At 42.8% G+C, this 21,422-nt stretch overlaps 1 protein-coding gene across 5 annotated transcripts in view; it reads right to left on the reverse strand.

Annotated features, from left to right (window-relative positions):
- Nucleotides 1–21,422, reverse strand: part of NEXMIF (neurite extension and migration factor) — a 194,663-nt gene that overhangs the window by 75,579 nt on the left and 97,662 nt on the right. For all 5 annotated transcript variants that reach the window (XM_074200053.1, XM_074200052.1, XM_074200051.1 and 2 more), the window contains one exon: nt 19,051–19,186. The gene's annotated coding sequence lies outside the window, so the exon portion shown is untranslated. The remainder of the gene's footprint in view (nt 1–19,050; nt 19,187–21,422) is intronic.

A 21,422-nucleotide genomic window follows, 5' to 3' on the forward strand; every position in this document is an offset into this window, starting at 1 on the left:
CACTAGGTCTAGAGTCAGGAAGACTTGTCTTTATGAGTTCAAATTAAGCCTCAGACATTTAGTTGTGTCACCCTGGACAAGTCATGGAACCCTGTTTACCTCAGTTTCTTCATCTGTAAAATGAGCTGGAGAAGAAAATGGCAAACTACTCCAGTATTTTTTTTCCAAGAAAACCCCAAATGGGGTCACAAAAAGTCAGGCACAACTGAAAACTACTCAAAAACAAAACAGTAGTAAATGACCATAGAAATCTAACATTTGACAAACTCAAAGATTCAAGCTTTTCAGGTAAGAACTCACTATTTGACAAAAACAGCTGGGAAACTGGAAAGTAGTTTGGCAGAAATGAGTTATAAATCAATATCTCACTCCATATACCAAGATAAAGTAAAAATGGGTACATGATTTAGACATAAAGGGTGATGTCACAAGCAAATTCAAGGAGAATAGAATTATTTTATCTCTCAGATCCATAGATAATGAAGAATTCATGAGCAAACGAGATAGAGAGCATGATGAGATATAAAACTGACAATTTTGATTACATTAAATTAAAAAGGTTTTGCACAAACAAAACAAATGCACCCAAGATTAGAAGGAAAATAGAAAACTAAGGGGGGAGGGGGAAATTTACAGCAACTTTCTCTGTTAAAGACCTCCTCTCTCACTAGAGAACTGAGTCAAATTTATAAGGATACATACAAATCATTCCCAAACTGATAAATGGTCAAAGGATATGAGCAGGAAGTTTTCAGATGAAGAAATCAAAGCTATCTATAGTCACATATGATAAATAAATGCTCCAAATCACTGTTGATTAGAGAAATGCACATTAAAAAAACTCTTAGGTACCACTTCCCACCTATCAGATTAGCTAATATGATAAAAAGGGAAAATAAAAAGTGTTGGAAAGGATGTGGGGAAATGGGGACATTAATGAAGGACCATAATTCAGCCCAGTACCTATGCAAACACAGTGTTGACCACAAAAGATCCTGAGATACAGTAAGAATGGCTAAGGGTATGTCATCTCCACTGCTGTTGAGACATGTAGGCAGTGTAGCCATGAGTAAGAGTATGTTAGGATCCTAGGACCTAGTGACAGAAAGGCCTTTGGAAATCATCTAGACCAGTTCTCTCATTTTATCAAAGAGAAAACTCAAGGAGGAGGTGACTTGGCCAAGGTCCCATGGATCACCTTTATCTTTTTTTTTTTTGGGGGGGGGAAGACAACTCATTTTGAGTCACTTACTATAATGAAAAACTATCTGACGTTTGTTTTCTGTGTCATTAGCTTACACTCAGGGAAGAACAGAAGGTCTTAGATATGGCTGAGAAAGAAGCCAGGAACATATGAGACATACTCTCTTTAGAAGGAAAACCAGAAATAATGAATTCTAGTCAGATTTTTCAGTTGAGGAAAGTGAGGCAAAGAGAATTGATTTGCTCAGGGAAGGAGCAGAGGTTAGAATCCTAACTGCCACCCTCTAATTTCAAATATAGTAAAAGTTCCTGGGGCCTAAGATTTTGGTGATTTTCCAAAATCTTGGAAATGGTTATCTGTGTTCTGGACTCTAGGAAGCCTGACCCAGGTACACAGAGTTATCATCTGAACAGGAAATGTTGATTTGCCTCTCTAGGCATGTGAAGCTCATTCTGAGAAACAGTCAATGCAGTTCAATTCCAGTACAAAGAAAATAATTTGGACTTGCTCCTTGGTGCACCTTGAGCCTGAAGAAGCTGTATGTAGTCTAGCCCCATAGTAACATGAATGGTTGATATGAAGGTCTGGTCGAGTAGAATGGTTTAAAACCTGGCTAAGCTACTGGCTAGCCCATGACTTCACTCCATTTTCTGCTTTTCTCTGTAAAGTAGGAGGAATGTAAATTTGAGAATTCAGAAACCGGAAAGGACCTCAGCAGCCATTTGGGATACTCTACGTTGGGTAAGTCATTTCTCTACTCTGGGTGTCAGTTTCCTCAACTGTGAAATGAGGGAAATGGCCTGTAAGATTCTCCAACTCCAGGCCTATGAGCATGAGCAAACATCACCTCTATAATCGTTCTCCATAGACTACGGCTTTTAAGTGGTATCTTTTTCCCGACAATACTCCTACTCAAGAGCCTGACTTTAGCCCTCTTCTTTTCATTCTCTACACCCCCAACATCTATCTCCATACGTGACAAACTTGCTCTCCCTCATCCTTACCTCCACCTCTAAGATTCTAAGATCTCAAACTCCCAAACAGTTCAGCTCATGGACCATCTCCAGTGGGATGAAAACTTTCCTGATTCCCCTCAGCCTTCACCTGATTGTTAGTATTCTTGACCTCCTCAGATTAATCTGCAGGCAGGAATAGATTTACCAGTTGTCACAGAAGCTCCTTGAGCTCAAGAATGGGTCTGTCTTTGGATCCCCAGGGCCCAGAGTGAGTCCAAAACACTTTGGAGGAGGAATCGATAGTAGAATTGCCTCCATCTTGCAGATGAAGAGCCTAAGACCTAACCAGTTAAGGTGATTTGCCCCTCAATCACACAACTATTACTTTTCAGGCCCATCTTAACCCAAGCTACCAATTTCAGTGAGAAATGGTTGAATTCTCCAAGCCAAAGTCGAATCTTTTCCAGCCTCCAGGTTCAGGGCCAGATTTAGAAAGTTACATCTGGGAGGAGGGAGGAAGAGGGAGAGAGGGATTTTCCCCCAACAATATAGCACTTCTGGTGTCTCTGAGCAGCCCAAAGCTGACGGCTACTTCAATATTCTTCTCTGTCCTGTCTCCTTGCAATTTCCTTTTCATTTGTAGTCTTTTTGTGCTGATTCTTTTGTTGAACCTGACCCCTGACACTTCCTTAATTGCTTTTCAGAGACACCTGAAGCCTCAATGTTAACCTGATGGCACTTCCACAAATGCTAGGGCCCTCCAGCCCAGAGGAAGCCTGAATGAGTGAGCCAGGCAGCCAATCTCTGTTGGAGATGACTCATGCAGCTACCTCAGTTTCCTGTTTCTCAGCTTGGGCTCCAGCCTGGATTTTGTGGCACTAGAAATAGAGTGCTGAAGGTTAAAATGTCTTTTCAAAAGCTGAAGTTGGTTTCTATGCTGGGCAGACTAATAGCTGGGTCATTTGGAAAATGAGAAGGTAGGACTAGATGTGCAAAAAGAGAGAATGTCTGTGCTGGAAGGGTCTCTAGAGACCTTAGTATAACTGTCTCATTTCAGAGGCTCTGAGAAAGGGAGTGACTTCCCTAGGGCCATACAATTTGGAAGCATTGGAGCCAGGACTGGAACCCAGGTTTAACCAACCAATCAGTATGTAACATTTATGAGGCACCAGGCATGCCCTGACTCCAAGTCCAGTGTTCCTCCCAAAGGACCACGCTACCACTTGCCTCATTCCATCCTCCCTCCCTGAAGTGTACAGCTGGCCCTCTCTCCACAGAGCCAAGTTCTACCAGCCTTTAAAATATAACTTGGAGTCCACAGTGACCTTTCCCACTTTCAAATCATTCTGACACTCACCTGGTCACACACTGTCTTGTGTTAATATTGCCCCAATCCATGTGCGCAGTTTGTCTCTCCCATTAGACTGTGAACGCCTCAAGGGCAGGGACTGAGTCTTCCCTGTAGCTCCCATAAGTAACTGGGATAGCATCAAACTAGCCTGGCCAATTAATCTGAGCTGATGCAGAATGCAGCTGAGCCCCAGATTTGAGGTTGTACCACAATATGAAAGCAGGAGATCTCAGAGAAGACTGAACCCCGGCCTTCTTTCCCTTCTCTGCCTTCTATAAAGAACAATGGATCGAAAATGAAAAGGCCGATTTTCTTGTAAGTCACCAAAGGATCAGGAGAGCTCATGTGGCTCATCATTCTGCCTCTAGGTAGGCAAAAGGCATCTAAACCACCAAACCAGGAACAATGGACAGCTGATTCACTTGTCTGGGCAAATGAGAGCCAAAAAGAACAGCTGGGGAAAGGAAAATGGATTCCAAGATTTAGGAAATGCATCATTTTTGCCTTTGTAGCCCCAACCCCTAGCATGATACACATACCAAATGTGTTATCATTGTTTGTCGAATGGATCGGAAGGGACCTGGGGACCATCTAGTCCAAGTCCCCTATTCTACAGATAGGAAATTGAGGCCCAACAAGGGAAAGTGACTTTCCTGATCATTTACACTGAATTCTCCAGATGGGTTGTCTACTTTGATCAAATTCACCAAAAACCTGCTCAACTCTGTTACAGATGGCTGGAGCAGAGCCACAGCTATATTGCCACAGGGTGATGGACAGCCAAGGCAGGGGAACATCTTTTGAGGAATGTCTCACACTGAGAAACCTGTCTGAACGAGAGAAAAGGGGAAGGCTGGTATGCAGAGTCAGAATCGGATAATCAAGATCCAGGGAACTAAGAAAAATCCAGTCCCAGGGATGCTCAGGGGGCCTGATTGGGGATATGATCTAGGGAAGACTTACATTAGAGATAATTTACAGAAGCCCAGAGAGAGGAAATGACCTGCCTAAGGTCACTAAGGGCCAAGATTGGAAGTCAGGTCTTTAATCACAAAGGGAGAGTTCCATTCACAGCACCAAGCCTATGCTCTCCACTTCCATCTCGAGTTGTAGCAAGTTAGGAGCGCAGGTGCTAACTGCTGCTGTGCAAGGGGACCAGCCTCCAAATGCTCCTCAGGCTGGCACAACCAGCTGATCAAGCTCATTTCGACAGCACTCCCATTTCTACTTCCACTGCAGAATTCAAGGGAGGTGGATTATGGGAAGCCTGGAGGCCTAGTTCATAGATCCAATCAGTCCATGCTAGGTTTGGGTTGGGGGGGGAAGAAGGGGAAAGGGAAATATTTGGTGAAGCAATAGTCTTCACTGGCAAGAGAACAGGTAAAATTGGGAGTTGGGTTGCAGCTGAGGTGCCTGTGGCATTAGCTTCTGGACCTCCTCCTCCCTGGACAACATCCTGCTAGAACTTGGCAGAATTCATTGGGGGTCCCAATTACTTACAGACCATGGACCCAGCCTTGAGTTGCCTATCTAAATGGCAACAGCTGAGGTCACCTTTGAAATACCACCGGTAAATAAGAGAGCCAACAGAGAACTGGAATGGGAGGTCAGAATTTATGACCTCAGAGAATCACTGACAGACCATTCCAGAAGAGGGACCCTAGTAATACTGGTGATCTAAACATATCAGAGGGAAAAGAACATGACTTTGGGATGAAATCCTGGCAGCTGTGTAGCCCTGAGCAAGTCACTTCAATTTTCTGAGCTTGTTTTCTTACCTGTAAAACAGGGGTCACCACCATAAGCCCGGACACAAAAGAGTGACTGAAGTTTGTGTGTGGCTTCCCCATTGACACATCCACCTTCTGCTGATGCATCATCAGAGTTACAGTGTCCATTTACCAGAAAGGGTCAAGATTGGCCATAGGTTACTCAGCAAGTTGGGGGGGGGTAAGACTTTGAGACTCCCACCCACCAAGCCAACTCCGAACCGGAGTGCTCATGTCTTGGGCCCGAATCTTTGCTGAGGTTCACCCTTCCCAGAGTAGTGGTAGCAGCAGCAGCCCCAGCCTCGGGAGTTAGCAATGTACATGCTTGCCAATACCTTCTTGCCTCTCTGCTGTCAGCACAACAAAGTAGTGGGGGCAGCTTCCGGCGCCCAGCGCTCCCCCTCGCCAACTCATGTTCCCTTGTGCACCTCTCTTCTCTCTCTCCTCAAACCTCGCCAGCTGTTTCACTTTGTTCCCTCGGAAAACCAATCTGCCCATTCTGCTTTGCTTTCCTATGTGCGTGTGTTTGCGTGTGATGATGGGGTGGGGGGAGAAAAAGAAAGAAGACAGCCAGGAGCTGGGAGCTCCCATTGGCTCCACCTTTGTGTCACAGTGCAGATGGCAAGGGAACGAGGGACAGAAGGAGACAGACAGACAAGCCAACTCAGAACCAGAGAAAGGGAGAGGTTTGCTTTTTTTTTTTTTTTTTTTTTACCAAGATCACCAATGTTTGCCATGGTTTTGCCAGGCTAAGGGAGCCATGACCACCTCCACTCTGTTCTTCTTCTCTCTACTCCCCTCTGCCCTATCCTGTACACCCTGTCCAGATGAATCTTCCTCAAACACCATGATGTCATCCTTCTGCTTCTTAATGATTCTACCATCTCACTTTGGCCTATTAAAATCAAACGCATCCACTAAGGCCCAACTCAAATCATAGCTCCCCCAGGAAGTTGACCCTGATGAAGCATCTTTCCTTTCCATAAAATTCTATTGCCTTTGTGGGTAGGACTATACAAGCTGGGCAAGGAAAGAATGTCTTCTGTTCTTTGCTATGATTTATGGCAGGGGTCAGCAAACTACAGTGGGATGAAATCTTGCCCGCTAGCCTCTTTTTTGTACTGTCCCTATTACAGTAAAGTCAGAAGAGAGCTACACTATTTGTATCTGAACAAGAATTGGCATAACAATATACTTCATATGTGATCATCCAGTTCCATTTGACTACCTCCAGTGATGGAGAACTCACTATCTACTAAGTTAGCCCATTCAACTTTGGGACAACTCAAACTGTTGGGAAATTGTTCCTTCCGTTGAACTTGAATTGGTCTCTCTGCAGTTTCCATCCACATTACTCCTCATTTGGACCTTTGGGCTCAAGCAGAATAAACAATTCTTTTTTCATATGAGGGCTTTAAAAATACTTGAAAATAGCAGCCATGTCGATTCAGGGTTCTTTCCACCACATTCTTCTGCCTGTATGGGCACTCCCAGGGGAGTGGTTCTACCTCCTAATCCTTCACATCTTCTGTACAGTGCTCCTTCTCCTTGGAGGTGTACAATCAGGGCTAGGAGGTCTTTCATCAGGGACACTAGCCAGGTTTCCAGCTTCAGAGAAGTAGATGACCTTGAAAGTCTGGTTCCTCCAATTTGGACATTCCAGGTTTCTAATACTTGTTGCTCCCTGCATCTCCTGCCCTGGTTGGGGGCCAGGCTCCAGGTTCTGGGACTGACTTCCTTTGGGGAATATGGACCACAGATTACCTGGTTTAGACTTGAAATGCTGAGGGATGTAGACTTGATTTCCATCTACATTTGTTACAGTTTTGCTAATTGCCTCCAACAGTCTTCCGCCACCAGCCAGCCTGCCTTAATTACTCCTGGGCATTCTTGCGGGAGCTTCACGGAGGAAAATGGATTCTAACTACATTCAAGTGATGTAATTGCAATTGGCCTTTGTAGCCAACGCAGGAGAAGGGTGGTTTTGTCTTTCCCACTGTTATCTTTAATCACAGTTTCCAAATCAACTGAGCCCAGGGAAAGTGAGGTGGCATTGTATAAATACCCAGACGCATCAAAGCTGGCGCTCGTCACTGACAGGCCCAGGCCCCCACTGGGAGCCCAGTCACACCCTCCAGATGGTGACTGGGGCAGGGTGGGGGCTGGGCTGTCACTGCTGCCAAGCTTGGCCCCCTTTCCCTGGGCAGTACTGGGGGATCCAAAGAGGGATTCCCTACAGCATCCCTGAAGGCCAGCACTAAAGTTGTACCCTTCTGCCCATGCCATGGGTCCTTCAGTGTCAAGGGACTGGTTTTACCTGAGCATTGTGAAACAGTAGAATGAGCACTGCCTCTCAAGTCAGAGGACCTGTGTTCAAATCTTGCCTCTGATTTTTTTATTATTATTTAAGGCAAAAGGGTCAAGTGACTGACACAAGGTCATACAACTAGGCAATTATTATGTATCTGAGGTCAGATTTGAACTCAGGTCCTCCTGCCTTCAGGGCCAGTGCTCTATTTACTACACCACCTAGCTGCTCCTACCTCTGATATTTTTTATCCATGTGACCTAAACTCCCTGGGTCTCAATGGTAAAAGAAGAGAGTTGGAATGGGTTTCTGAGGGCCATCCCTTCCAATTCTAGATTGACAATGCTAAATGTGTGACCTTGGGAAAAGTCACTGTACCGCAATGGGGATCAGTTTCCTCCTCTGTAAAATGAGGGGGTTGAACTAGCTGGCCTAATAGGTTCCTTGTAGATCTAGACTTGTGAACGTTATAGACAGAGGAAGCAACTGCCCATGTAGAGACACTGAAAAAATCATGGACCTTCAACATCATTTTGCTCCAAATCCCTTATTTTAAAGAGCAAGAAATGAATCCCAGAGAGGGTAAGTGACATGTCCAAGCCTACACAAAAAGTAGCAAAATCAGGATTCAAATCCAGGTCTCTTTGTGCTATATCAGAATTCCTTTCATGCAGGGGAAGGAAAAGCCATAGGTCTATAGGTTAAAAATAGAAATAGCAACCAAAGTAAAAAAAAAAAAAAAAACTAACTGAGGATTTTAAGAAGGAGAGAGAAATGTAAAACAAACAAAATTAAGAACAAGTAACATAAGCCTCTATTCAATAAATATTCCCTGGTAGCCAAAGCATGCCCTCAATGTTTGCCTAAGGATAACAGCTGAAAATAGCAATTAAGCACCCTCTGTGTACACAACCCTGTCTTGGCTGCTTGAGGAGACTCACAGCTTAAATGAGGCCTGGCCCCTGCCCTTATGTCTGGGAGGAAGGGGCTTAAGACACCAACATATGCTAACTTTGCTTTTGTTGTTACTGTCTAGTCATTTTCTGTCTTGTTCAACTCTTCCTGAATCCTTTTTTTTTTGGAGGGGGTGGGGTTCACTATTTCCTTCTCTAGCATATTTTACAGATGAGGAGACTGAGGCTGGCAGGGCAAAGTGACTTGCCCAAGGTCACACTGTTAGGAAATGTCTGAGGTCAGATTTCAATTCAGGAAAATGAGTCCTCCTGCCTCCAAGTCTGGAGCTCTAGCCAGTACAGTGCCCCCAGCTGCCACATTAACTGTTGTAGCCCAAATGATTGATAAAATGGAACAAAGTTTGACTTGAGAGAGAAGGAAGGTCATTAAAGAGAAGGGGGAAGGAAGGGGAAGGCTCCCTACGGGGTATAGGAATTCTGGAGATCTCAGGGGAAATCTGAGTGATGTTGAAAAGGTACAACTGTCAGGACATGGTCACTCTCTGGGTTTATGATGATGCTGGTCCTTTGTTCTTGAAGAAGACCATGACATCAGGGAGGTGATGCCTTGACAAGCATATGAATTGGACTGGAGTGGGGATGCTATGCTAAGTCACCAGCCTCACCTTTTCCTCCGAGTCATCTGGGTCCAGTGACCAGATAGGAATCAGGATGACTGGAGATGGCCCTGGACACAAGGTAATCAGGGTAAAGTGAGTTCAAGGTCACGCAACTAATATCAAGTGTCTGAGGCTTGAATTGAACTCCTGTTCTCTTGATGGCCAGTGTTCTATCCACTGTACCACCTGACTGCCTGGGTCTTTAAAGAGAAGAATCATAGAAGACCTTGGGGGACATGAGAGACCAAATGACTGCCTGGGGAAAGGCAATTATCTATCTCATTTCCTCATCTTGGTCTAATTCTTAAGCTGGGGATCCGTGGGTAGATTTCTACTTAAATGGGAAAAAAACCCAATGCCATCTTTTCTTCAGTGTAATTGATTTCCTTTTTAATCTTGTGTATATTATTTTCCGAAATGACAAACATTATTCTGAGAAGGCTTTACCAGATGGGAGTCCATGGCAAAACAAAGATGAAGAACCTCTACTCTAGTCTAAAAGAGAAATGAGCAAACATTGCTTACATTTATTTTGAGGAGTTATGTTGGTTTTAACCTAATATTTGGAAACAGGATGCTTCAAAATTCATTTTGATAAATCCATTTCCCTGGCAAAGTTGAAAGAGTTCCATTGTATCCTATAGAGGAGATAAACCCATCCATCTGCTCTCATACAATATCATTCCTATGTGGGAGCTCCTATGATATTGCCACTAAAGACTTTGAAAGTTGAGTTGTTTTTACAACAGGTCCTTGCCCTTTGCATCTGAGGAGATTAAACCAAATTGCAGATACAGCCCATAGGGCACAGATTCCCCAACCCTGGGTTAAGGTTCTGAATTATTAACATTTAGATTGTATATAGGAAGGGACTTGTTCAAAAACTTTTTGAATCCAGTAAGCCTTTAGCTTGAATTAGTCTATCTCCTAGACTAGGAAGGCCCTGATGGAATGAGGGACAGGACAGATATATTTTGATTGGAAAAGGGGAAGATCTAAAGAATGGATGTTGCTGAGGCAGTCCAAGGACTATGAGAAGCTCAAAGCATGCACCAAGGAAAGGGCTTAATTGAGTGGAAAAGAATAATCCAAAAGGAGAGTTGGAGCTAAAGCCAGTCCTCTCCGATTTCACAACCACCACCCTGCAGCTTCCCAAACTACCCTCCTGCTCACCCTTCCTGCTCATGGGCCTCCAGAGCCATTCTGCAGAGTGGAAATCAAGGGGACAGAGGAAAGCAGGAGTCCTTGTCCAGGTTTCATGTTGCTAGCATGTGACAATAGACCTTCAAGGCTGTGTGTATGAATGAGACTGCAAGAAAGGAGGGGGGAGGGAGGCAGGCAAGAGTGGGGGGGGGGGAGGAAGAGAGAGAAATCAAGAGAGGAGAGAAATTGAGAGAAAAAGAGTAGAGAGAAATGGAGAGAAAGAGAGAGGAGAAAGAGAATTAGAGAAAGAAAAGAGAAGGAAAGAGGAGAGAGAGAGAGCATGCAAAAGATGGAAAGAGGCAGTCTGTGTATATCTGAGTTTCTTTTCTGTGAGCCGACTCTGTTACTACCTCAAGTCATGAGCTTTAACAGGATCCTTGGCAGGGAGATTAAAAGGCATAGGAAACCTCTGTGAACCTTTCTCCTTCTCCTATTTGCTGGAAGGACACAGCAGATCTAGGCTGCATCAGAGACAGACCAGGGCAATGGCATCAGAGGAAGAGGGTTCCTCTGATTGTGGCAGGTCACTTTCCTCCTCTGGCCCTTGAGGACTTTCCAGATCTCTAAAATGAGGAGATTGGCCGTAATGACCTCAAAGTTCCCTCACACCTCTTGATTCTGTGACTCGATCTTGAGCCAACTTCACTACCATAGTGCCCGTGGATCCCAACCACCAAAACCAGCCTAAAAGGCCAATGACCTGCCATGGGATCGCTTGGCCAATGGCCTGAGATGCAAATCTGAGACAGGACTTGAACCACTGCAGCATTAACTCCCCAGAGCATCAGGCAGCTCAAGGCAGCTCACTGTTGCCATGTTGCTTTAGCTCATCAGTATAAACACTGTTGCTATGGAACTAACTGCCCCCCTCTAACATTGTTTCACCTAACACTGTTTTCTCAGAATCCAATTAGTGAAGGTAGGCGGGATATGCCTGTACAGAAAGGTCTTCATCTCAAGTAATATCCAAAGAGAACCTACAGTGGGCTGAGGGCAGCTGAACCAAACATTGAGAGAAACAGCCGTGGATTTTTCTTTGTGTGAATGTTTATTTTCTTTGTTCCCTGGGGGAAGGTGTTGAGACAAGAAATCTTAGTGTACAAGAGGGAAAAAAAGGAAACCAGAAGATAACAGTGCACTGAAAGTAGAGTGTCCAGAAAGAGGAAAGTACTCTCTATGTAATCTTGAACAAATCATTTAACCCATGCTTCAGTTTCCTCATCAATAAAATTATAGGGTTGCTACCAAAACAATTCCAATGAAGAAGAAATTGTAGAGTTGTTTAATGAGTCTGATGTGGATGCACAGAAAATTCAACAAACAATTGAGATTTTGACAAGACATGTATACAGAGGATCGAAGCAAGGCCAGATAACACAGAATGAATATGAGTGTGGCACAATCATGTCTGAATAGTGTTAGGAGCACTAAAACTTAAAATGAGTTGAGACCATCAACAAAAGTTAAGAAGAAGAAAGTGCTAATTTTTAAAAACTATGTTGCGGAAAGAGGGGAATTTTTAACAGGGATAGGAATGCTGCTCAGAATGAATGGGACAATGATTACAGAGGCTACTGAGAAGTAAAACTACTCAATTCTTATGCTGCTTACATTTTCTCTGCCAGGAGGAAATGATGTGGAGACTGGAAAAGTCCAGACAAAAACAGCTAGTAAGGAAATGATACCTAAGATAAATGAGCTGTACTGGCCAAGGTCAAGGTATCGGGTCTAGACGAAGTATGGCCTAAAGAAGAAAGAACAAGAAGTTCTGAATATGAACTCCTGTCCATGTTTTCTACAAGATAGTAGAAAATGAAGAGAAGCCACAGGATGGTTGGTTAGTAGTTAGGATGGTTAGTGAACATGCAGAAAAAGAAACTGAGGTCACAAGAAGGTGGCACAAGACTAGGTTCTCTCATTTCCTTCTGTGACACTAGCCTGGTAGGTCAGGAGCAAGTTCACTTAGTTGCAGTGAAGCGCCTGGCAAAATCTCCTACTATTCCTTCAAAAAAAAATAGGTAGATTTGGAGCTGGTTATATCAATGAACCCGATCTCTAGTCGGTAATGGTTCAGCGTCAACTTGGAAAGATCTGGGCTTAGTCCTGCGTCATCAAACACTTTCATCAATAACTTGGAGAAAGATGATACATGATACACTCACCAAATTTGTAAAGAAGAAAAAAGGGAGAGGGATGGTTAGCGCACTGAATGGCAGTGGGGATCCAAAGAAATCTCAATGTGATAGAATACTGACACAAATCTAGTAAGAAAAAATTTTAGAGGAATAAATGCAACATTCTCTACTTAAATTCAAAAAAAAAAATCAACCTCAAAGAGGCAGAACTACCTAGCAATTTGCCTGAAAAAAAAATCTAGAGATCTGAGAAGACTACAAGTCAACATGCAATCTAAGAAGTTAATCACAGGCTAACTAGGTTGATTTGTGAGAGGAATACTGTCTAGGACTGAGGAGGCAATAAATGTTCCTGCACTATTTCCTGCCCTGATGAGACCTCAACTAGAGGATAAGGTTTGGCTCCGCTCACCAGATTTTAGGAAAAACAAGTCTGGAGCAGGTCCATAGGGGAGTGATCAGGATGGATAGAAGATTTGAAACTATTTATGAAGATTAATTGAAGAAACTGGCAACATTTAAACTGTAGGGGAACCAAGCAGAGGGGAAAGTCAAGAACAGTCCTCATGAATAGGAAAGACTTTTGAAAAAAGACTTGTTTTGTTTGGCTCCAGAAGAAAGTGGAAGCTGCAGAGAGGCAGATTTGGGATTGGTTTACTAAGGATCTTTCTAACAGAAGTCCAACATGGCTGATTGAGTTCCCTTGTCGCTCTCACGTCAGGGCTAGGAGACTACATTGGTGGAGACCCTTTAGAGCAGAACGTCCAGCACACAGGTCATATAAGACCTGCAAAATCATTTGGTCCAGTGCTGCCACAACAATCACAGGTGAAATGCAAAATTCAATAAATCTAGGAGGTTTTTAGGGACAAATTAAATAAATGTTTGACCCAATGTAGTAGGGTAATTTTTAAGTTGGTAATTTTGTATGGTCTATGAATGATGTTATAAATAGCCAAATGATCCTTGGGAGAAAAAAGGGTGCCCCACCCCAGTTCTAAAGGAAAGTTGAGTTTGGTACACAGTTAGGCTAGCTACCTTTGAGGATCTATTCAATTCTGAGATGTCTTGCAATGCCAAGATGAAGGATGAACTTTTAGGGCTGGGATTAGAGGGTTAGGGAAAAAGGGGCTGGAGTCCAGAGATTAAAGACAATCCTGGAAGATCTACTATGGACAATGCCATCCACAGCCAGAGGGAAAAAATCTATGGAGTCTGAATATAGAGCAAAGCATACTATGTTCACTTTTTTAAAACTTCTTTTATGCTTTTCCTTTCTTTCTCATGGTTTTTTCCTTTCCCTTTAGCTTTAATTCCTCTTTCACAACAGGACTAATATGTAAATATGTTAAACACAAATGCACATGTACAACTCTTAGCAAACTGTCCACTGCCATGGGGGGGGGAGAGTGATAGAAAAATGTGGAATTTATAAATTTGCAAATGGATGAATGTTGAAAAACTAACATTGTGTGTAATTGGAAAAATAAAATAAAATTGTAATTAAAAAAGGAAAAAGAGGCTGGGTTGAGGAAGATCCCCCAAAGATACCAGTGGAGATATGATTACATCATCTTGCTCCCTCTCAGGCTCCATTTTTCCTTTCTGCCTTTTCTACCTCACTCTGCCCAATTTTTTTCCTCTGCATCCCAGCCCCTTTCTCCAGTGTGAGGTGCTGGAGATAAAACAGAATCCTGCTCTCATGGCATCTGTAATCTAGTATGAGGATGAAATATCAATAACTATAATATCTGTAAAATGGGGAGAATAGCATTGATTTCCCAGGATTGCCATAAGAAACAAATATAAGTAAAATACTTTACAAACCTTAACAAGCTATCCAAATATGAATTATCATTATTGTCAACATTTGCAATAACCTCCAAATGCATAGAGAAACACAAATCAAATTGCTATGTAAAGTCTGATGGGAAGGGAATCAATCACTAAATGGTAGGGCTTGGGAAAGAGGAGGCATTTCAGGAGGTTTCCCAGATAAGAAGGGAAAGGGAGGCCATGCCAAATATAGGGAACATCTTGAACCAAGGTATTGGGGGCAGCAAGGAGTATCATATGACTACAGTGCAGGAGCAATCTGAAATAAGGTTGTGTGACCAGACTGAGAAGGGGATTTGATACCCTTTACTTGGAAGCAATAGGGAGCCACTGATAATCAATCTTTAAGCAATGGAGTGAAATGATTGATGTACGGGGAAGAACAAAGATTCTGAAAGCTGTTGTAGAACAATGAAAAGACTAATGGCAAAAAGAGAATGGCAAAAAAAAATAAGGAGTTGTGTCAAATAAGTGGTGGTGGGAAAAGAGGGGAAGGCAAGGATGTGAAAGATATTATGGAGGTCCAAATGTGCGTTCCTTCCCCACCCCTATTCTGAGAGTTATGGAGAATTAGAGTTCCTAAGCAGGAAAGGAACAATTTCTCTAGTAAGGCCCAATTGCCAATTCCTTCCTGTGCATTTCTCTGATCCCTGCCTTGGTCTGTCTTCCACAGGCAGCCCTCCTATATTGTTGGAGACCCAGTTCTTTTGTAGCTCTATCCCATTGCCTCCAGTTTGTGCTGACCAAGGTCCCATGTCTTCCTACTGCCACCCCCACAACTCCTCCCTAAATATCCACGAGGATCCTCCAGATAGGTGATGCTAACTCTGAAAGGAAAAAAAAGCAAAATACTACTTTGCAAAGCATGAAATTGTTCTGCGCCAGATTCCAGGGGCTTCTTGGAGAGTCCTAATCTGGGCTAAGGAGCAATTTCCATTTCCATAGCATTTCAAATTCCTGAAAGTGTTTACCATATTTCATTTACATTGTGACTCAGGGAATGAAACTCTTAATAGCACATCTTATAGATGAGAAAACTGAGTCTAAGAGAGGATGAAATGACCTGCCTAGGGTCATGAAGAAAATAAATTCTTGAGTCAGGACTTGAGACTCAATCTTTCTGATTCCAGGACCAGAGATCTTTCCATTGTGTCTTGAAAAAGGACCTAAGAATCCAACCAAATTGAACTAGTCTAGGTTCAAAGATGTGCCTTGGCAGGACCCTTCCCCATTCACCTTATCCTTGAAAGTCGATTATTGGTCCTCAAATCTGACCTGGCTGGGACCCTCCCTGACATATTCCTTAGGTAATGTATGTAACAGTTAGCTATGTTTTGATACTAGCTTCCTCTTGGTCTGGAAGCTCCATGAGGGCTAGAACCGTGTCTTACCAAAACTTTGCAGCTCCCCCAGCATCCATCATGAACTCTACAAACAGCAGGGGAGGAATAAATAGCAGCACTGAAGAATTCTTCATGTCAATTCTATTGACAAAGCCTCTAGTGATTCATTCTTGTCAGGCTAATTATTATCCTCTTTCTCCATCATTAGTGCTACTCTTTCCCAGTGATCATAGGCTTATCAATCTACAGTTGGAAAGGACATTAAGGGCCATTAAGGTCAATCCCCCTCATTTTACAGATGGGGAAATTGAGGCACAGGGTCTGAATCAGGAAGCACCAGGGTCCCATGCTGCCTCTCTATAATGACTGTTGTGTTATAGAGATAAAGAGAAGTGACTTGTTCAAGGTTATATAACAAGCTTGTGGCTGAGCTGGGATCAGAACCCAGGTCCATCAAAGAATTGAAATTTGAGGGAATGTCCATCAATTGGGGAAGGGCTGAACAAGTTGTGGTTGTGGTATATGAATGTAATGGAAAATTAAGATTGTTCTTTTAGAAATGATGAGCATGTGGATTTCAGAAAAACCTGGAAAGACTTGCATGAACTGATGCTGAGTGAAATGAGCAGAACCAAGAGAACACTGTACACATTTACAGCAACATTGGGTGATAATCAACTATCAACAATATAGTGAACAAAGATAATTCTAAAAGATTTGTGATGGAAAATGCCATCCACAGCCAGAGAAGGAGTTGAATGCAGAACAAAGCATTCTAATTTCAACTTGTTTTCATTTGTTTTTTTCCTCTTATGGTTTTCCCTTTTTTTCTGATTCTTCTTTCATAACATGACTAATATGGACATATATTTTTTAAAAAAAGAAAGAACCCAAGTTCATTTCTCTTAGTGGTATTTTCTCTACCAAAGCATACTACTGCATCAAGCCCTGAAATATGGGAACCACAACAAATTAACTTCCTCTCTTTAACTGGTTCATTTGGGGTGCCTTCCCAAATGGTGAGATATACTCACACAACACTGGTAATTTCCTCCACAAAAGATTATCAAGGTAAATACTCTACAAATGTAGATACATGGTTTGCAAAGAGCTTTCCTCACAAGCATCCAGGAAATATTCTCATTTGACAAATGAGGAAACTGAGTATTGATGTGGGTAACTTAATTGCCCACAGTCTCACAGCTTATCTGAGTTTGGGGATTGGGTAAGTCACTGTTTCCCTTCATGTATGCAGAGAGAAAGGAGTTCTGTATGAGGGTGAAAACACACACACACACACACACACACACACACACACACACACACACGATTCCTGAGAAATAATCTTCAAAAGAATTGGGCTGACCCAAATCTGCAATTTTCATTGCCTCTGTTCACAAAACCTAGAACTTCACTGTAACTGTCCCCACACATCCAAGCATGGGAAGAAGAATCTGAATAGGAAATTAAAAAGCCTAGGTTTCAGTTCTAATGTTTTCTATCGCCTGCTCTATTGCCTCCTAGCTCAGAGAGATTCTGTACTAAGCCACACCACCTGCAACACCAACACTGACGTACAATGTACTAAAACCCCTTGGCTCTCTCAGGTCTGAAATTCTCTGATCAAAGGTTCCTATCGGTTTTGTCACTTTTTGTTTCAACATTCTATGTTCTGACATTCAATGATGATGATGATGATGACGATGATGCTTATGTTCAATTGTGTTTGACTCTCTGACCCCACAGCAAGCCCTTCTATCCTCCACTATCTCTCAAAATCTGCCCAACATAATAATAGTAATAATAGTAATAATAATAATGATAATAATACTAATATCTGGGAAAGCTAGGTACCACAGCCTGGAGTCAGGAGCTCAAATTTTGCCTCAGACACTTACTAGCTCCGTGACCCTGAGCAAGTCACTTAATGCTCAGTGCCTCAGTTTCCTCATCTGTAAAATGAGCTGGAGAAGGAAATGGCAAACCACTCCAGTATTTTGTCAAGAAAGCCCCAAAGGGGGTCAGAGTCAGACATGACTAAGAAATAACAAAATGACAATAGCTAAAATGTATATAGTACAGAGTTAAGTGGCAGGCAATTATTATCTATTTTAATCTTCAAAATAACCCTGTGATGGGACAATTTTGGGCTCTCTGCAATGGAGAATACCATCTGTATCCAGAGAAAGAACTGTGGAGTTTGAACAAAGACCAAAGATGATTACCTTCAAATTAGAAAAAAAACCTGTTATCTTATTATGTAATTTTGCTATCTGATACTTTATTTTTCTTCCTTAAGGATATGATTTCTCTCTCATCACATTCAACTGAGATCATTGTATAACATGGAAATAATGTAAAGACTAACAGACTGCCTTCTGGGGGTGGGGGGAGGGAAGCAAGAATGGGGGAAAACTTGTAAAACTCTAAATAAAATCTTTCTAAAAAAATAATCCTTTAATGTAGGTGCTGTTGTTATTCCCATTTTGCAGCTGATATAACTGAGGTAAACAAAGGTGAAAGGACTTCCCAGGGAAATAGAGATAGTGGGGGTCTGAGGCTGCATTGGGATTCAGGACTTCCTGACTCTAGACCTCAATGTTCTAAGTACCTCCTTCTACCCAGCTCTGACATTCCATGTTCTGAGGTGTCCCCTAGCTCTCACCCTCTATGTTAAAGTCTTTCTCAGACTTGAGTTCAAATCCAACCTCATTCATTAGTTAACTATGTGACACTGAGCAAGTTACTCAACTTCCCTCAGCCTCAGTTTCTCATTTATCAAATAGGAATAAAAATAGCCCCTGCCTCCCAGGGTTTTTGTCAGGCTTAAATGAGAAAATATTACATAAGCTTAGTTGCGACAATGGATAGAGTGGTAGACTGGAGTCAGGAAAACGAGTTCAAATCCTGCTTCAGATACTTATTAGCTGTGTAACTCTGGGCAAGTCACTTAACCTCTGCCTCCCTCAGTTTCCCTATCTGCCATGAGAAGAACAGCACCTTTCCTCCCAAAGTTGTGATAATATTCATAAAGTGTTTTGCAAACCTTAAAGCAGTATCTACATGATAGTGATTACTGTTGGTATTTATTAAATTTTGAAGAATAAAATACAAAACCAGCCTGGGGTCTCTGGCCAAGTTCACAGTTATTCTCAGTAAGCAGGAAACAGAAGTTCACAAGCAATTTGGTGGGGCCCTGGGTAAAAGCACCATCCCCCCCCGGGGGTGTCTGAGGCTCAAATGAAATAACATAACAAATAATATACAAACCTTAGCACACTCTAGAAATGCAAACAACTTTCCAAAATAATCCAAAACACCCCATTTTAGCTACCCCCCCAAAAAAAATCTAACCCAAGTTGCTGAACTTACAGGCCAGGAGAATGAAGGCAAGTCCGTGCTAGGCCTCAGCTCTCTCTCCCGAGTTGTCCCGAGTCTCGTGGCCTGGTGCAGTTCGACCTAGATGTCCCCTGCCGCTGTCTCTGCCAACTCTAGAGATGCTGAGATTCTGAAAAACAAAGGGTTTGGATCGAATGACCTCGACAGTACCTGGCAACATAATCATCCCACATCCTGAGAGCACATATGATCCAGGGAAAAGCAGGCTGCCATCTGCCACTTGAGCAACACCTGTGGAAAGCCACCTCACCTCTCTGGGCCTCAGCTTCCTCATCTGTTAAATGGCAAGGTCCTTTCCAGTTTGAAAGCTCTTATCCCATGATCCTTCCAATCTTAAAAAGTCTATATTGAAGGAAATCCAGTCCTATTTATTATAAATTAAATATTGATTGCAGTACATAGTTATTATGTATTATAAATGTATTCACAGTGAATATAATTAAATATTCTATGTCTCCTAGGTGTGATAGAGTGTGTTCTCAATCTCTACCAACCCAGTCATTCAATGGCTTCAAGGTCTTTCTAATACTGTTATTCTAGGTTGTCTTCCAGTTCTGGTCATCTCTATTCTAAGTTTTCTCCCAGTTTTGTTGTTCTAGTTTCTATCATCTCTCCCAGATGCTCTGTGTTCTAAGACCCCACCCAGCTCGGCCATTCTAAGCTCACATACAGTACGGTTGCCCATGTTTCAGACATTGGGCCAAAGTGTTTGTTTTTGATTCTGGAGTCATCAGGGAGCCATGAGAGTTTCTAGAACAAGTGAGTGCCATGGTCACATTTGTGTTGCAATCCCATAGAAATCAAACTATAAAGACTAGGCTAAGGAGAATGGGCTCAGCGGGTTCTTCCTTGGACACATTCAGAGGGAGTAGACTTGCCTCTTCAAGTTCTTGGGATGTCCTTCAGTTGGAACCCTTCACTGCCCCTAAGAGGGAGGTCAAATTCAAAATCTGCTGTGAGGTTGGGAGGAAACAGCAGGTTTAGCTAGGAAAGTCACAGACCTTAAGGGGTGACAGGGTACCTAGCCCAATAGAGGAAGAAAGTGAGGCTCAGGAAGACAGGGGAAGTGACCTATAAGTAGTAGAACAGGACTCAACTCAAATCTCTCTACCTTTCTACTGTCTCACAGTCTTCTGATCCTAGGATTTAGAGCTACAGAGACTCTTAGCAATCATTTAATTCACAGTTGGGGAAGCTGAAGCTTAGAAAGGGGAAGAGATTAAAGGTCACACAGCTAACAAACAGGGCAAAGGCAGGACTCAAATCCAGGTCGTTGGGTTTTTTTAAATTTTTTAATTCTTAAAAATCTTGGGGGGCAGCTAGGTAGTGCAGTGGATAGAACACCAACCCTGGAGTTAGGATGACCTGAGTTCAAACCCGACCCCAGATACAATATTTACTTAGCTATGTGATCTTGGGCAAGTCACTTAACCCCACTGACTTGCAAAAACAAAATCAAAAAAATCTTGAATCTAACAAACATCAAATATTGAATCTTGGTCTTCTGCCTAGTCTCATCTTCTTGCCAACACCCCTACCTGTTTTACTCTGGGCAGCCACAGCCTGGGGCCCAGAGAGATCTGTGGCTTCTGCCACCTTCAGTCCCACAAAAATGGAAATTCCAAGCATCTAGGCCAAAGCACATGTATTACTTTGAGCTACAGAAAAACAAAGGAGTCGACAGTAGATGAGGTAAGAGACAAAGTCCCCTGGAGGCCATCCCCACCAATCCAGCATGTACTCCTTTGCCACTCTGCTGTGGTGTGTGCCCCAAAATTCTGGGGCATGCTTTAGCCCAGACACATCTCAGAGGTGCCCAGAAGGGCCAGATGCACAGGACAGTCTGGTGGGAATCCTGGACAGCGCTCCATTTGATATATTTAGAAAACACTGTCCTCACAATATATGAAGGAAAAGAATGCTGCCTGGCAGCCATGATGGTGGAAGTGAGCTCCCAGTCCTAGACAGGCCTTGGTGTCTGCCAGTGTTCCCTGCTGGAAGGTCCTTGAACTAACAATAAGAGCTTTCATTTTTCTAGCTTTTTAGGGAAGGGAGTGCAGGTACTATTGTCCTCATTTTACAGTAAGGGAAACTGAGGCTCAGAGAAGTAAATTGCTACAGCCTTATGGCTATTTAGGTGCTTTAACTGAGAATTGACATTCAGGTTTCCTGACTCCCAAGTTTCCCAGGGTTCTTTCTACCACCCTAAGTAAGGTTTCTTCTAGAGTTAACATTCTATGAGCTCCTAAGTCACTAAGATTAGGACTCCCTATGAGGACAAGTTCTACTGAAAAGCAGTCACTTGGTAATGACTCAACTTCAGGCCTTGATAGACGCCATGCTAA

This window comes from Macrotis lagotis, chromosome X (genome assembly GCF_037893015.1).
Source record: "Macrotis lagotis isolate mMagLag1 chromosome X, bilby.v1.9.chrom.fasta, whole genome shotgun sequence".
In the NCBI taxonomy this organism is placed as follows: Eukaryota; Metazoa; Chordata; class Mammalia; order Peramelemorphia; family Peramelidae; genus Macrotis; species Macrotis lagotis.